A 5,178-nucleotide genomic window follows, 5' to 3' on the forward strand; every position below is an offset into this window, starting at 1 on the left:
CCCCCCGTGGTCACCGCACTCACGCGCGTGCCCAGGCGCGCTCACCGCACCACGGCCAGCGCGCTACCCCGTTCCCCACGTCGCCCCGCTCGCCGTCTCTACTGGAGACCGCCCGTGGCGACCCTGCCGGCCACCGCGACCATCTGCGTCGGCCTCCCGCTCCAATCCCACCCCTCGCCTCCGCCCGCCGTGGCCCCGGTTGGCCGCGCCAGCGTGCCGCGCCGTTGGCGCCTCGGCAGCCTCGTCCCGCCCTACGGGCGAGTGCTCGTTCGGGTGGCGCCCGTAACCGCACGCCCGCATAGGCTCCCCTGGCCCCATGACAATTGGGGCCCGCCCCCATAACGTTTTATTAAAAAAAAGGGAATTAAAAAAAGAAGATAATAAATAAAAAATATTTAATAAAATTAATTAGTAATTAATTAATTATCTAATGAATTAATTAAGTTAATTAATCCAGTTTAATTAATTTAATTAACTAGTTAGTTAATTAAATAGTAATTAAATTATCTAATCTGTAATCAACCTAAACAGAGAATCACAGGTGGGTCCCACTGGACCCACATGTCAGGTTGACCAAGTCAACTCTGTTGACTGCTGACGTCAGCATGACATCATGCTGACGTCATAAATCCATTTTTCGAATTAATTAATTAATAAATTAAATTCCAGGAATTAATAAAATCTTTAGAAAATCATATCTTTTAATCCGTAACTCGGATTAAAATATCTTCAACATGAAAGTTGCTCAGAACGACGAGATGAATCCGGGTACGCAGTCCGTTCGTCCGCCATGCAGCCCTAACATATCAAACTCGCAACTTTCCCCCTCCGGCTCCTCTGCCCGAAAACACGAAACACCGGGGATATTTTCCCGGATGTTTCCCCCTTCACCGGTATCGCCTATCCCTACGTTAGGTCACCCCTAGCACAACGTATTGCCGCGTCTTGCTTTGTGTTACATTTGATTGCTCTGTTATTTATTGTGTTCCCCCTCCGTTACTCCTTTCCGGTAGACTCCGAGACCGATGCTGATGCCCCTGTGGTCGACTACGTCACCGACGACCCCTCCTTGTCTGAGCAACCAGGCAAGCCCCCCCCCCCTTGATCACCAGATATCGCCTATTCTACTCTATAATGCTTGCATTAGAGTAGTGTAGCATGTTACTGCTTTCTGTTATACCTATCCTGATGCATAGCCTGTCCTTGATACTACTGTTGTTACCTTTACCTGCAATCCTATATGCTTAGTATAGGATGCTAGTATATTCATCTGTGGCCCTACATTCTTGTCCGTCAGCCATGCTATACTATCGGGCCGTGATCACTCGGGAGGTGATCACGGGTATATACTATATACTTTATACATGATACATGTGGAGACTAAAGTCGGGTCGGCTGGTGGAGCACCCGCGAGTGGATCTTTTTGGCGGAGCGACAGGGCAGGTTGAGACCGCCTAGGAGAGAGGTGGGCCTGGCCCTGTTCGGCGTTCGCGGATACTTAACACGCTTAACAAGATCTTGGTATTTGATCTGAGTTGGCTACGAGCCTATACGCACTAACCATCTACGCGGGAGTAGTTATGGGTATCCCGACGTCGTGGTATCAGCCGAAGCACTTCGTGACGCCAGCGACTGAGTGGCGCGCGCCGGATTGTAACGTAAGCCTGCTCTTGTATTAAGGGGGCTAGTTCTGCTTTCGGCCGCGTACGCAACGTGTAGGTGTGCTATGGGCGATGGGCCTAGACCCCTGTGCGCTTAGGTTTAGACCGGCGTGCTGGCCTCTCTGTTGAGCCTAGGTGGGGATGCGACGTGTTGATCTTTCGCGGCCGGGCATGACCCGGGAAAGTGTGTCCGGCCAAATGGGATCAAGCGTGTTGGGTAAGTTGGTGCACCCCTGCAGGGAAGTTAATCTATTCGAATAGCCGTGATCTTCGGTAACAGGACGACTTGGAGTTGTACCTTGACCTTATGACAACTAGAATCGGATACTTAATAAAACACACCCTTCCAAGTTCCACAGACAACCCGGTGATCGCTCTTCCACAGGGCGACGAGGGGAGGATCGTCGGGTATGATTATGATATGCGATGCGACTGGAGATGCTACCTGGAGATGCTACTTGGAGATGCTACATTGGAGATGCTACTTGGAGGACTTCAATCTACTCTCTTCTACATGCTGCAAGATGGAGGCTGCCAGAAGCGTAGTCTTCGACATGATTAGCTATCCCCCTTTTATTCTGGCATTCTGTAGTTCGGTCCACCGATATGGCCCTTTACACATATACCCATGCATATGTAGTGTAGCTCCTTGCTTGCGAGTACTTTGGATGAGTACTCACGGTTGCTTTTCTCCCTCTTTTCCCCTTTCCCTTCTACCTGGTTGTCGCAACCAGTTGCTAGAGCCCTGGAGCTAGACGCCACTGTCGACGATGATTCCTACTACACTGGAGGTGCCTACTACTACGTGCAGGCTGCTGACGACGACCATGAGTAGTTTAGGAGGATCCCAGGCAGGAGGCCTGCGCCTCTTTCGATATGTATCCCAGTTTGTGCTAGCCTTCTTAAGGCAAACTTGTTTAACTTATGTCTATACTCAGATATTGTTGCTTCCGCTGACTCGTCTATGATCGAGCACTTGTATTCGAGCCCTCGAGACCCCTGGCTTGTATTATGATGCTTGTATGACTTATTTTATTTGTAGAGTTGTGTTGTGATATCTTCCCGTGAGTCCCTGATCTTGATCGTACACGTTTGCGTGTATGATTAGTGTACGTTTGAATCGGGGGAGTCACAAGTTGGTATCAGAGCCGACTGCCTGTAGGAATCCCCCTTCCACACTCCTTGGCCGAAGACGAGTCTAGACATTGCAAAAACTTTTACTAACATGGCTGTGTGCCTTATGGGCCCACGTCGCCATTGGGTGGTATTAGGATCTTTTACTCCTCGACCTTTACTCTGGGATTCTGAACTCTCTTCTATTCGGGTTAAACGATTTTTACTAAATTCTAACTTTTAGGTTCTCGAAAATACTTTCTACCGGAGGGGCCCTTCAGTCCGGATGATCACCGACTGCACCAGAAGATTTCGGAGATACTCTTTGATATTCTCTCGAGACTTTGTGCCCATCACTTTTGCTATTCCCGACCACCGATAAATCCGTATGGAAAACTACTTACACTTGCCATTCATACGATCATCCCCCATTGATCTTGTTATTACAAGATACCCCGAAGTTTTCTCTATTGTTCCGAGAATACTTTGTGCCTACTGCCTAGCAGTTCTTTGCCACATGAATACCCCTTCAAATAATTTCTCGCACTTATCGAGTATCCACTCATCCCCAGTTGATTCATGTATTTCACAAAAGTCTTCAAAATACCATTCGATCTTCCGAAAATCCTCAGCAACCTATTGCTCTGGAATTTCTTGTTTGCTTTCATTATGATTAATCCCATAAGTATAGAAACCTTATTAACATTCCTTGTCATTATCATTGAGTCTGTTGACTCAATATGTTGCGAATACACGCAATCATCATTGATCCTTATAAATTACCTTTCCGGCTGAGCTTCCATTCTTTTAATTGGAATTGGTTCTCGACCAGTCCAATTGTCGTTGATTGTACCCTAGGGCTATTCAACTTATCCATCCCTAATCAGAGCATTACTTCTGATCCCTTGATTTGGAGATCATAATTCCTTTGCATTTGACAATTGAGTTAGTCAGTTGTTTCTATAAACTGATCTCCTTGCATTCTTTCCTCCTCTGGTTGAGTACCGAGGCTCACCTCAGGTACCTTGTGGACCACCAGATCCTTTGTTGGATTTTATCTGACAACGCCCTTCATATTCAATAACCTTGTGAGCCTTTTCTCTGATACATAATGCCTTTGGTAAATTGTATCTTCTGCTTCCTCAACCATGCTCTGCCTTTGAGCTTGAGTTAATTACTTCTAAAGGTTCTGGTATATGATTCTAAGATGCCCCGATGGGTTGAACCTATGCCTTCCTTAATATGAGTGAACTCGAAAGTTTTCACGAGTCGTACTCTTCTTGTATTTTGCCAGATAAAATTTCAACGCTATAACTTCATCAAAAGCGAGAAGTGAATGAAAGGGTATGCATTGGAGAAGTGGGAGTCGACCTTTTGAACTCTGAGTTCATGCCCATGGACCTGATGTGGGACTTATCATGGTAGCTTCTTGCCAAATATTTACTCATTCGAGTAATTCTTTCAGTGTTATTAAATTGGACCCCTTGTAGTTATGGTTTCGACCATATTCTTCTTCTTTGTTCCCATTTCTCGGGCAAGTTTAAACATTTGTCTTCTGCAGATTAATACCCCAGTCCAACCTTTACTTTGATCTTGTGTCGAGTATTACCCTCCTGGTATCTCGAGATTATCATGGAACTGCATAACTTCTTATGAGTTCTTCATCAAGTGCTACCTTCCCACTGATTCCAATTTTTCACGGGCTCTGAGTTATTGAACACTCAAAGACACCGATAACTGAACCGAGTCCGCACTGCGGTTCAACAACTCTTCGATAAGCTTCTATAAGTACGAGTTTGTACCCGATCACATCATTCCTAGCCTGTTTGGCTATATCATTGTCGTGATGATTTTAACTGTGCTACCCGGTCCTTCTTCACAGAGCACAATTTTCGACGATGAACTAACCTTACGTCGATCCTCATCGTCATATCATTTCGCCTTGAACAACAAGCTTGGTTTCGAGTTTGTGTCGTACCCTTGGTTCCGATAACCTTTCACTTCATCATTACTTTGACTTGTTGACATCGCCGATCGATTACATCTTCATGAACTCTCGCGACAAAGGTGTCGTGATCATCAACATTCTGAGCTCATCCAGGATATCAATTGAATTCATGATGAGAAATACCATCCTTGCCCTCGATGAATTGTATTATCATCGACCACTTTATTGCCTTCCCACCAACACAAGCTTGTTCATGCTTGGTGTTATACCTTGAGTTCCTTGCTATCCAGCAATTGTTCTTCTTTACCTTGGAGTATTACCATCCTTTATGTCAAGAATGTTCTGAGATTTGTTCCACCTCTTGAGAATTCTTGACGTAGAAATACTTCTCACCATCACCATTCTTTCTTGGTCCCCGTGTTAATTCCAACAAGTGAACGGTGTTGTTTGGATTCT

Source organism: Triticum dicoccoides, chromosome 3B (assembly GCF_002162155.2).
Source record: "Triticum dicoccoides isolate Atlit2015 ecotype Zavitan chromosome 3B, WEW_v2.0, whole genome shotgun sequence".
In the NCBI taxonomy this organism is placed as follows: Eukaryota; Viridiplantae; Streptophyta; class Magnoliopsida; order Poales; family Poaceae; genus Triticum; species Triticum dicoccoides.